The 13,389-nt window shown below is 37.8% G+C and overlaps 1 long non-coding RNA gene across 1 annotated transcript in view; it reads left to right on the top strand.

The window, feature by feature from the left end:
• The window catches only part of LOC108427855, a 46,807-nt gene that overhangs the window by 22,256 nt on the left and 11,162 nt on the right, over positions 1 to 13,389 (top strand). The window lies entirely within an intron of this gene.

The raw sequence follows: 13,389 nt of genomic DNA, 5'->3' as shown, positions 1-13,389 counted from the left end.
TAACTGCCATATAATCTTGATATATTTACACACACCACATCTACACCACACATTATATCTGGAAAGCCACCAGTATTGTGGATGACCCCATCCATGCCTCACACTGACCTTTTTCACTGCTGCTGTCTGGCAGAAGGTACTGGAGCATCCATGCCATCACTGCCGGGCTCTACAACAACTTTGTTCCGCAAGCGATCAGGTTTTTAAACTCACAAGGTCTGATCTGAAAGCCCCCCTCACACACATAGTCTACACTCACACACACACACACACGCACACACTCTTCTTTTGATGCTCTACTTGCACTATCTGGAACATTGCTGCTAACCCTGTGTTTACACTGTTTACTCAAGTTTTACTGCCTCAGTAACTGCTGTGTTTATGTATGTTATCTGACTGCGTGACTCACAGATCACAGCATGTTTAATATCTTTGCGCTTTATTCTCACTACCTCATGTCCAGAAACGAGTGCTGTGTCTGTGCTGCACTGTCCTGTCTGTTTACTGTGTCTAATGTCTGTTTTAATTTATTGTATTTATTATATTGTTTCTAGTTTCATTTTTTGTTTGCACACTATGTCTGCACATTCGCACTTTGTACTTTTTGTTCCTTCTTGCACTGTGTTGTTCCTGGAGGAACGTGTACTTGTACATAGATGGAATGACAATAAAAGCCTCTTGATTTGACACATTAAAGTTTCAATATCATCTCCATCTCACCATTGTGTGAGAGTTTAAAGGTGCAGAAGAATTTTTGGCTCTTTTCTTTTGGACTGAAATTTCTGGTGCTAAACATTTAGATACTAATCATATGCACAAAATCTCAGAAGGACACCTGACCCAGAAATTGCCCTGTTTGGATAATATTTCAAAGCCAAAATTCAGCTCCAACTGGTTAAGTGCCAGTTCAGTGACAGTTGTATTAAAGGAGGGATTAGTGATTGCAGTCCTTCACGGCTTGAAATCACAACATGAACAGTATGTTTACATGTTTATAGTAGTAGTTACTTTTTTTGTCACATATAGAACCAAATACTTGCAAGCACAGCTGGGTTCTTATCACTGCAGCACTTGAGATTTGTTGTTTTGTTATGTTCAAACAACACAGTGTCCATTTAACATGTATACACATGATGACAATGTCTTTTGACTTTGCACACACAAATGTGAACAAAAAAAATCAGACACCACAAATTAATAACCTTAGTCTTTATTGCAAATTTGTTGTGTTTTATAGCTTTGAGATGTCTACAGTAAGAAATAATACATTTTTTGGGATACTGTCCTTTAACTTTGGCCCATTCCTCTTTGCAAGCTGTGTTCAATTCCCCAAAGTTATGAGGGTCCCCCTGACAGACTTTCAATCTAATGTTTAAAAACCAGTCTTCAGTTATTTTGGCTGTATGTTTGGGGTTGTTGCCTTGATGAAATGCACATCATCTCCCCTTTGTTGGTGTTTGTGGGACCATACATGCAACGCTATTTTCTCCAAACATGACAATCTGAACTACTACCATCATTATTAAAGGTTTCATAAACTTTTCAATCGGATATTATCAAACAATTTTTACTGACACTGATATTTAGGGTCTTTGCTCTGACTGTAGCTTTTTCTGTTTGCAATTTGTACGAGAATGCAGTTTTCACCGGTAATGTGTACAATTTATTTATGTTTTTCATTTTGACATGTAAGTATACTTTAATGGATACATTTATCAGTCAATATAGTTTTTTATGTTTTTGAAATTATTGTTATACTGTGGGTTTTGCAGTACTAAATGAGTTTGTATGGGAACTGGAACTCCTTTTGAGGCTTCAGTGAACAGTCATGTTTTTTTGTGATTTTCCATAGCCCTCCTGAGTCCTTCAGCTACAGATGCAGAGTTGAGTTGAGGTAGCTAATCAGGTTTCCTCAAAGGAGGAGGCAAGAGATTACGCCCCCTAGAGAGTTCACTACTGAAGGGCTGCTGGGGTTTCACACCATTGAAAAAGTTGTTGTCTTGAATTCATATCCATCCTCAAACCCCAAAACCTTTTCCTTTGCAAGTGGCTACGATATGGCTCTATTACATCATTCCTTCCAATTCAGTCACATACCTCCTCCATCCTTGTCCTGTTTTTTATTCTGACGAGATTTGTTCTGACTCTGGTCTTATGTCATAGACTTATAGCTATAATCCAACATGACAATTTAGTCCAAAAGATTTCAACCCCTACAATATTGAGAAATTCAACAGACAGACAGACAGATAAAACTGATTATAACTTTAAGCGTCAAAGGAAGTCATTGTGTTGATATGTATTTCCAGTGTTTCTAAGAACAGCTGAAGCCAATACCTGAGGGGCTGCATTCAGGGAGGTAGAGAAAGGGATGAATAAAACATTAGAGAATAAGAACAAGAAACAGAAGGAGACATGGAGGGAGGCTTGGGAGCTCAGCTGTGTTGGCAGGTGCGGGAACAGAGGTGGAGTGTTGGTCACCGGCTAGTGGTGTAGTGCAGGGCCTTATGCACAGGGCTGACACATTCATTACTTCTTTAGAAGAAGTGCATCCTAAGTGCCCCCTTTTTTACTTTAGCACATCAATAATGTAACTAATAACCAGGATTGAACCATCAGGTCCTTCTAGAGCTTCAGAGAAGTGAAATAAAAATGAAACAGGTCTGTAATTTAGTTCATTTTAATTAAAGGAGTAATCATGTTTCTTGTATTTAAACTGTTAGTATTGTAGTAATATTCTTATTTCATGGTTAGTTTTTGGTTGGAAATGGAGAGATTAAGAACTTAAAACACTCCACAGGAAATATAGGCTTGTGATAAAAACATCACTTAAAGCCTTCTGCTGATCCTAGATATGTCACTGACTTGAGTGGTATTCTGACCTGTATGTTTTAGTCAGACCTCAAAAATGGAAAACAGTGGCATTTCCTTGCCAGGACTCTTTACAGAAAGAGTAAACTACAAATAAGAAAAAATACAGGGATTCACTGATACCACTTTTTACTTTCTGATATTTACATATTTTTACATTACTTGTTCCTTAAGTTTTAAGCCAATATGAGTACCAATACCAATAATAACTCTATCTAACCTAGTTAGCTTATTAATATTAATAATATTAAGTCCTAATATTCATACAATTCCACTTATGAAATGTTTTATTTTGGTAAAATGCATGTCCAGTTTCACAAATAAAACATACCATGCTTGAATGATTAAAAAATATATACAAACAGCTTTAGCTTAAGACTAACCTATTTTCTGTTACTACATACAATTAGTATTTACTTATATAATTAGTAATGCAAACCATATTTAACAAATAAATAGCAAATTATTTATATTGAGCAAAACTAGTTCAAAAGAGTATTGAACAATACACAGGAAAACCTATGGTGTGTCCTCACACACATGCAGCAGCCTCTCTGGCTTGGCAAAAAGGAATTGAGTGTTGCTTCACATCAGAAATTTCATGCTGTTAACAGCATCGGTTCAGCTTGGTTGAAGCAAAAACCACAAGACCACACTGCTGTGTGATGCAGCTGACCAACAGAGGTGCACTGCAAGCCACATGGGTTAAACCAAGGCAAAGCCTATACTCAACCCAAGAGACCAACGGTTCCTTCCATATGTCACTCTAACATTCTCTCCTTCAATAACAACCTCGACTAACATTAACTCAGACCGCTACAGCAAGAGCCAGTAATGACTCAACCATTCAGGCAAGGGGCTCCTGTTAACATCTTTTACACTGTTTGTATGTTGTGTTGTATTTGTGAAACAAACACCAGAATTCCAGCGCTCACCCACTGCTGCTGCCTTTCCAAAAAATACTAGCGTTACAGATGTCAACCCACACTGCTGACATGTTAAGTTCCATCTACTGGTGCACATGCATGCTTCATTTAGTAGCGCGCATATCAGGAATTGCTTCCTCATTGCTACCTCAATACTGCATGTATGTCCTAGTATCTAAATGTTAGTGTCTGTTACAAACTTAAAATAGAACACGAAGCTTCAAGTGTCTGTGTTAAATGTAGAACAGCCAAAACATGTTCATCACTGTTAGCTCACAGCTAACACACTACCCGACTCCCAGATGGACGCTAGCAGATATTAACATTATTGTAATGTGTTTTTTTCCCTCACTTTGGCCTAACCTGAAATTCTACCACTAGCAGCCACAATTCACCACTGCTTAAAACCACATCCTGTGTGTATAACACCTAATAACTACCCATCCTGTATCTACACTTATTATCCATTTTATCAAGTTGAACTATCACATAGGTGCACTTTACAGTTCTGTTATTACAGATTGTAGTCCATCTGTTGCACTGCATAATTTGTTCACCCCTTTACCCCATTCGTCTACGGTCAGGACCCACACAGGACCACCACCGAGAGGGTATTATGTGGGTGGATCATTCTCAGCACTGCAGCAACATTGACATGTGAGTGGGTGTTGTGTTGGTATCAGTGGATTTGACACAGCAGTGCTGCTGGAGTTTTTTTTGTACACTTAGTGTCTGCTATTTTAGACACCTACCTTTTTGGTGCACCTTGTAGATGTAAAGTTAAGAGATGAGCAGTCAAATGGGCCCTGTTTCCCAAATACATCTTTATATATAAAATGGTAGAGAGCATGTTCAATGTGATGCTTGCACTACCATGTAAGAATCATAAGAATCAAATGATTTGCAAAACTGGGCCCAGTTTGTTTTAGTCATGCTGTCTTTCACATGTATGTTGTAGGCATGAAGGTAAAAATCCTGAGTACCAAACCAAACAATAAAAATGAATGAGGTGCCTGAAATAAAGTAATTTAGATTTTAAAATGATGTACAAGGAGAAATGTTTGGATTAATGTCTAATATTTCTGGAGTTGCTGTGTAAATTTTCTGCTCTCTTTGCATGAAGAAACGTATAAAGATCCCTCAAGCTAAACTGCACATTTTGTGAAGACATATTGGTATTGTTCGCATCCTTAACTTTCATTCTTGCAGAAGGGAAATGGACCTTACTGCAAATATAAAACCACAGCCCCTTAGGTAGAGCCACTAGCATGCTTTTTGTTTTAATAGCAATACTGCTAATTGTGATATGCGCCATTCGGCAGCTTCATTGTGTACACCTACAAGTATCTACACTTTTGCATTTTCTCAGCTCCACTTTCCAAATCTGGCCCAACTACATTGTCCACAACATTCATGCCGAATTGGCCAACAAAATATAGACAAGAGGCAAAACTGTAAGCTGTCTGGTATTTAGCCCTATTCTGGCCCGCATGCCTAATACCTTCCCAGTAGTCAGACAACACTCATGTAGGAAAGCTACAGTCAGCCCAAAAATGCCTGCTATCTGGGTAGCCAGCAGAACAATTTTCGTCACAAACATAATTTGCTCTAAACTGCTCCCAGCTGTTCATTTTTAGAGCAAGATGAAGAAGAGAAAGTACCAGATGCAAAGATTTTGCATCATTTACTTTCACTAAATTCAAGTTAGGCGCATTAATGCTGAATGATGGCACCTGTGGAGTGCCAAGCTGACTGTTCTCATTGTGGCTGCCTGGCCATGAATCAGATATGTATCCAAACTAGGACCATATGAAAGTGGCTTAGGTCTGAAATGATCAGATTGGTCCACACAAGTCTGAAAAAAACATACCTGTGTGACATTGAGGCAAAAAATGCATTACTGTCCATTGTTGAAATACACATGCACAAGCAAAAAGTAGGTACCACAATATAACTAACTGAGGTCAAGTCATCCACTGTAAGGCTAACATATAGACAATGAAAGAAAAGAGAAAACAGATTCATCGAACATGTCACAAAACAAAGGCTTCTCCTATAATGGCTGCAGTAAGAAATCAGTAAGTTCTGTATGTTTGTTTGAGTTTGGGCTACGTCAGTTAGAAAGTTTCACCTTGCAATAGTGGTGTTATTTAGCACATTTTCACTCTTTCTGGTGAGGACAAGTCATCAAGTGCTACTACATTACCGAAAATGCACCAGAATGTAAAGTGGAATAGTATTTTCATGTGTAGATCTCTTTTAGATTGATCACTTTGTTGGTAATGAGTTTGGTAATGTATCAATGTTGCTATAATGCTAGCCTTATTAGCTTGCTAACATTATTAACATTATTAACTATTAGCATGTATGGTAGCAGCTAGAGAAGACAATATTTTTTAAAAATTATTAATGAAATTACGTTTATGTAATTTATGAAATAGGAATAAATACAGCATGTAACTAGAGAAACGATTCACATAATCAAATAAATTGGTCTCTTATGATAACACAGGATGCAGAAAGCATAGTGAATAACTCCTCTTTCAAACTCTTTCATTCAATAATTGTTGTCGTTATTATTATTATTATTAGGAGGAGTCGTAGATGTAGCAGTTGTACTTTAATCCCTTATAATACCAGGCTTATTACATACCAAGGCTTGTTATTCAGTAACCACAGGGACTAATACAACTTTGGGCTTGCTGGCATGCCCATGGCCTGTTAAGGGGTTAAGTAGTAGTATTATAATAGAAAATTTTTGCATCTGTTGACAAAAAGTTTCTGGTTGAAGTGTAATAGCAGGTAAAAGTTGGGAATCCATGCAACACTGTGGGCACGCAGACCACCGCGCACATAATACAATGAATGATTGTTTATCTACCAGCAACACTGTTTGTTTGTTTGTTTGTTTTTTTTTCAAAATTGTTTCTGGGTTTTCCTCTCTAACACTCTCTTACTCTCTCTGGCTCTCTGTCTGTGACACACACAGAGACACATGCAAACACGCACACATTTTCCTTCTCTCCAGATTCAAAGTACAGACACATTATCACTTTTTCTTGCATCTTATAAGTGCATTAGTATTCTCCACCTACTACCATTTCTGATCTCATGGGTTTGAGTGTTCAGATCAGGTCACTGTATTAATGGACTGCAGCCAAGAGGTCAAGGTCAAAAGAATAAAAATCTTTCTGATACTTGAAACTTGAATCTGTTTCCTCCTCTGCAAGGTTTGAATCTCTATGTTGTATCTCTGCTTTCAATCTGTTTCAAAGACTCTTTAAGCTTCCATACCAGTGACATTATCAGTGAAAGTGATACTTTGAGGTACTTTAAATGACTCCCATTTGACTTTAGTTAGACTCTAAACTCGATTTCTGGCTTGTGTAAATTAGCTATTAGGTCTTAGCTTCACTGCTCTCTAATTACTTGGCTTATTTTTTTCTCAGTTTTTCTCCATTTTTCTAAAATTTCTTGAGATTATCTGTGTGTCACACAGTGTTGCCATAAAGCTGGTCATCCAAACACGACACATCAGCCTCTACTTACCACATGTGATTTATTTTTAATTCCTCTGCATACTGTTGTGAGGTATGTCAAACTTTATCTTTCTAGGATACCCAGGCACAAAGGTGAACAAAGCAGATAATGGACTGAGCTTGTGCACTGCCTGACACAAGTTTACTCTGCAGAGACCTGATGAAGTATGAGAGCCAAGAAAGGCCCAACAGCATGAATCCATTTGAAGGTCTCCAGCGTATATTCCAGCTCCCCATTTTTTTTCCATTTGAAGCTGCGGTCTTTGCTCAGTTCCTCGTGTGCGTGGGGCATGCTGACGTACAGTATGCTGCTGAAGCAGGGCGCAGTGCTGTGCAGGGAGGGCCACGTCTCCCCCTCAGGGCCTAAATGAGCAGCATGGCTGACTGGAGCCTAGAGAACAGGTCTAATCTGCATGCATCACTGCGCACCGGCTCCTAGGCTGGGCAAGAGGAGCAATGAGACAATTTAAAAGGTCAACAGCCATGGGGCTCAGTCCCATCTCACATGAGAAGGTGCAAGAATTCATTAGTGGGTGTTATGACGAAATGCGCCTACAGAGATGCATGTACTTTTTTCCTCAGTCTTGTTGTTGAGTTTTTTAAAGGAAATTACAGGGGATTTCTTACAGTTCGTTTGCTGCAAACACCCACACACACATACTGGCGTAAGGCAACACATACTGATACGTATTCCACCTTGTAGTACTAGGAAGGTGGTCAATTTGCATGGATCAAGAAAACGACTTTGTTATTCAAACGTCTGCTCGCCTGAGTTAGTCAATTCCCCCGAGACATTGTTCCTGGCTCTAACTTGATGACTTAATAGGTTTATTTGATTGAATTTATGCATAGTATGCTCCTTGTTGCTATGGAAATCCCAGGCGATACATGTCCAGGTCACAGTCCAGTGATTCCCAGCAATCCTAATCCCCCTGCCATCTCCTCATAGTGTTTACTTTGGGCCCTTTTACACTCTAACTTCTGCACAGGATCAAATAGCAACGGTGGCTTTTGATCCTGCTGGAAATACGGTTGTAAACACTCTTGGACCACATCAAATGTACAAGCAATGAAACTCTGCTTCATTGGGTTTTGTCCAACTCTTTCATGGATTTTCTCCTAAAATTTTAAGGACGTCTCCAGGGCTATAGCTAGGATGTAAATTTAAGTGAGGTCCACTTTGCATAAAAGTCACCTGCATCACATAGCGAACAAACTAACTGCCCAATATGTGCATTTCAACTGTCAAGTTCTCCTTTTTTAAAACAATTTAATTCAATTTTATTTTTACTCATCTGTAATTAATATCTGGTTTAATTTGTTCATTATCCATCCTTCATTCATTTTTGTTTTTTGCCCATAAACTGCTAATGTTGATTTCAACCCTGATTAATTTCATTTAAGTAGTTACTACATGTTGAAACCTAATCAGTTGATTGTTTTACATTGATTTCATTTCATTTACCTATCTCTCTTGACTAATTATAGAAAAATCAAGGGAGGGAATAGAGGCTACTCATACAGTTAACCAGGTACAATGCAGCATCATCTACCTACTGATTATTTCATTATTGAACATATTTAATTATGTTACTTTCTTTGCCAGCAATATGTTATTTAGCAGTAAAATTCCTTATGCTCATTGTCATAAATTATGAGTAGGTAACACAATACATGCATTGTAAGTCAAAAAATCTCTCTTTTGTCAGTTCTTTTTACAGATTTACCATTGGTATCAACATACACATATTTAGAAGACACATGCAGGTTTACAGGTGGTTTGGGGTAGTAAAGAAAATAGTTATATTTGTGTTGTAGACATCACAACCACTGATTCCTATCACCCCCACTATAAAGAAATTGCGGCTTTTCCACAATGAACAATTTCACATAAAACCACTCTGAATGGCTCAATGATTGAATTATGAGGATACACTTCAAAAATTTGTGGAATTACACAAGTAGTCTGTGGCCAAACTACAGCAGTTCTGATTTCAGCTGTCTGTCTAGGTTGTCGAGCAATTGTTTCCACCCTGAATCTTGAGGTCAGGACCTTTGTGTCATCAAGCCATGACTATGGAAATTACTGCTTGTTTATGTAGTAATATGTCATTGGTAATCTGATAAATGATTTTTGGGACACGCTTTCTCTCATACAGCACTGCAGAAAAGTAAATTACATGTAAAGCCATTTATCTGGCTTAACAAATATTAGAATAAACACAAATAAATAAGTAAACAATGTGAAAATCCAGTATTCCTTTCAGTACTTTATTAAAAAAAGAAATAAACAATTATCTTTTAAAGGTCTGTCACTATGCCTGCCTTTGCTCTGAATAAAAAGATGGTTCCACTGTATAAAAATGATGAAGAAGGACATTAAAACAACTGCTTTAATAATAAAATGGAAAGCTTGCAGAGCTGTTTGCGAATAAAAAATGAGTTCGGCCTGTGTAAGAGAGGTTGGGAGTCTCTTACATGAAGATCTTTATTCATTAGTGCAGGTAGCACAAGGGTGTGCAAATTATACACAGCAATCAATTCAGAGCATGTGCTATGTGTAAAAAAAGCATAGGGGGACAGAATTACTTGTTTGTGAGATTGCGGTGGCATTCCCATGCATTCCCCATGGCAGTTACTATCCAATACCTGGTTCAACTAATCTTTCATCAAATTAAACAAAATCATGTGTGCTGCTAGTGAACTAATAAATCCATGCAATGGCTGAAGTGCACCAAGAATTTGGAATCAAACAGTGTTTTCTAACTGTATTCTTCTAACCAAGATATTCATAAGTTTAAAAACACACTTACTGCCAAGATAAATCATTTTTGATGGCAGCCTTAAGCAACAGTGATTAGTTTTTTCTCTTTAAAACCTTTACTCTTTCTGAAGTACATTAAGCCATTATCATTCAGTTATTAATTCCTTATTGGGTTTAATTTCATTACATTACGTTGCTGACAGCATTGCTTTGCAATTGAACACCCTTCTAACTTTTTAAGTTAATTTTTTTTCAGACCAAATCTGCTTCAAAAAATGAAGAAGAAACTTGAGTTCCTGTGAAGTGCTGAATATACTAATACGTTCTATAAGTTACTTAGTGTTTTTTTACCTATTTCACCTTACCTATTACACTATACCTTCTCCTTGAGTCTATTTCATTTAAGCATACTTTCACTTGAGGATGGCTTTAGGCTGCTTTGCAAACCTCTGCTCTCTGCCAATGTTGCATATTTCTTTATAAAAAAAAAGACACTGGCACTTCACAGTTTCCACCACAGGGAGGCACAACAGGTAAATTCACATTAAAGCCTTCTGTCCATTTATGTGAACGCATGGCTCTCAGTCCAATGTTCCCAAATTGTTGTCATTACCTCAGCTTGTAATTTACTCGACTATCTTACAGACTGGCCTATGTGCTGTGGTGCCAAGGAAGCTCACTTTCTACCTAAACATCCTTTGGTTGCTGTTATCCGAGGGAGAATTTTTTTTCTCTCCTCCGATCACATATTCCAGGCTATTCCAGGCTAGGACATCATCTTATTTACTTCAGCCTAACTCTGAGCACAAATCTTCTGCAACCTCTCGATGAACTGAAATGTGTACATAGTGCTGTATTTGGTTAGAAAACAGTTCCAACCAGCAGCCTGCAGACTCACTAATCACTGCTTAACAATCGTACCTTCTTGTTTACGTCATGTTGACATGTCAAATATTTTAGGATGAAATAACAGTACAATCCAATACAGTAATGCCTGTTTGTTGTCTCCCAACACTATTTTCCCTAAATATTCTATAAAAGCCCTGGGAGATGGCAGTTTGGTCAGACCTCTGTGGTTCTGTTCGGACATAAAGACTCATTCTTCATCAGATGAGACAGCCTGCTTTAATCACAAAGAAAATAATTTCTCAGTTTTTTTTTTTCATTTGAACACAAATCTGGATTACTGGAGAAGGGGAGATTCAGATTTTTTTGTGATTTTACGGGATTCGGGCCAAGGAACTGTTTCGTTCCCTGTTGCCTTCATCTATGTTCTACACATTTGAAGACCAAAAGGAAGTAATAGGTGTGATTTCAGAAGTTTGGCAGAAACTCTCTTCAGGCCTTATCCCATTTATTTCTGAATGTTCTGAAAGATGGGCAGTTAGTTGGAACACAAAAGCAGTTGAGGTTTCTGTGAGTGATAGATTGTACTATCAAAGCATTTGGTTTTCATATTGACCATAATTTAAGTTATATAATGTGCTACCACATGCTTAGAATGTTTTAGAATGCTCAGTTTTTTATGCATTACCATAAGTGAATGCTACCTTTAGACAGTGGACTTTCTTGCAGTATAAACAGGAATATGTCTGGATATTTAAACTGTAGTTGGACGTTTGGTGAATCTGAGAGCAATACTGAAATCACATTAGAGATATCAGTGACTGAGTATGTGCATGAGTGAGTGAAAGGGGGGCGGGCTATGCTGAGAGTGAAAGATGGCAATTCAAAGCTGGTCTATGCTTTCAGCTTCCTCACATAATGTGTCTGGAGCGTGCACAAGTATTTACAGACAACAGAGAGCTGGAACTGGAAGGCCTGCCTCTTCCATCATCTCTGCCTGGTGTTCTCAATCTGAGTTTACTAAACATAGCTAACAGGCAATTCTGTTTTAGTCATAACAGTGCAGCGTGTGGTCACTGTTTGGTGTTCCTTTAGAAGCAGGGTGATTTGTCCTGTGTCATGATGATGCCATCTACAGCTTAAACGTTTGCTGCCTTTAGATTTGTGAAAACACATTGCCATTTTCTTTGGAAAAAACAATTATTAGAATTATTATTAAAGTCTATGAACCTTATCAGGTCCTTTGCAGCCATTGAGTCTGATCACCGTTTTTCAGGCCCCACCCTTAGTTGTCCTCTTCACCGTGATGGATTTTGCCTGTTTAGAGTTTGTGGTGTCAACATTACAGAGAACATGGCTATGTCCTATGTGACACCCCGACTTAGTCTAAGCTGCACTAATGTTTACCCCTGCAGGCATTTACTTCTTATATCTAAGCAACCCCGCTAGAGAAAAGCCATAATGTAGGTGACTCTTTGTACAACTAAACATCTTTAATGGAACTCAACAGTCAGAAAGTTTGAAGAGTTGAAAAGGATCCCAAAGAGCCTAAAGCCGGTTTCACGTTCATGTTTGATGCACTGCCAAGTGAAACAAAACATATAGTATACAGTTTGATGTACTGCCAAATGATACAAAACACTGAGAACAGTTTGTTTTCCTAACTGTGCTTACATGGCATAGGAATTTTTATAATTACTCAAGAAATAGTGGAATATTTCAGCTGTTGAGGGTGGATTTCTTATTTGAAACACCCTGACTGCACTTAGATGTTTACATAACACTCACTTACTCAGAAATGCCTGTGCATGGAAATATAGGCTGTGCTATTATGTCATAAATTCATAAAAGTGTAAATTGCTACTCTTAAATGTCTGCATATACTGTGCATACAATGAGGTCTAAAACACTGAGACCACTAGTGAAAGTGGTTCTATTTTGCATTCTTAGAACAAAGATTTTTAATACAGTTTAGATTCTTAGTGTAAAAAACTGAATGAAAAGTAGTATCTTTGGAATGTTTACATGTGTTTCGTATGTTCCTCTTATATTTCCACATAGAGTACACAATCTAGTGATGTGTAGATCAAATCCACCTGACTGTCTGAACATGTGCTTCAATGAAAGAGATAAGACATGAAAAAACTCTGAACTTTTTTTTACTGCGGTCCTTTACAGTACCTCCAAAATAGTTCGTTTACAGGACAATGAAAAATTTTTATTGTAGTAGGATTTACTTCCAAATTATTTTAGAGTGTTTGTACTGATCAGTCCCTATATATTTATACATTATATATACATATACACATATTAACCCCTCAGAAATATTCAATGTGCAAAATATTCATATATTCATGATAGGAATCAGATCATTGTAGTCCTGCTGCATCACCCAACCGTGCTTAAGCTTTAGGTCAGGAACTGATGGGCAGACGTTCTCCTT

This window comes from Pygocentrus nattereri, chromosome 8, assembly GCF_015220715.1.
Source record: "Pygocentrus nattereri isolate fPygNat1 chromosome 8, fPygNat1.pri, whole genome shotgun sequence".
NCBI lineage: Eukaryota > Metazoa > Chordata > Actinopteri > Characiformes > Serrasalmidae > Pygocentrus > Pygocentrus nattereri.
Note: the sequence above shows the minus strand (reverse complement) of the source record. Positions and strands in the feature narration are given on the sequence as shown.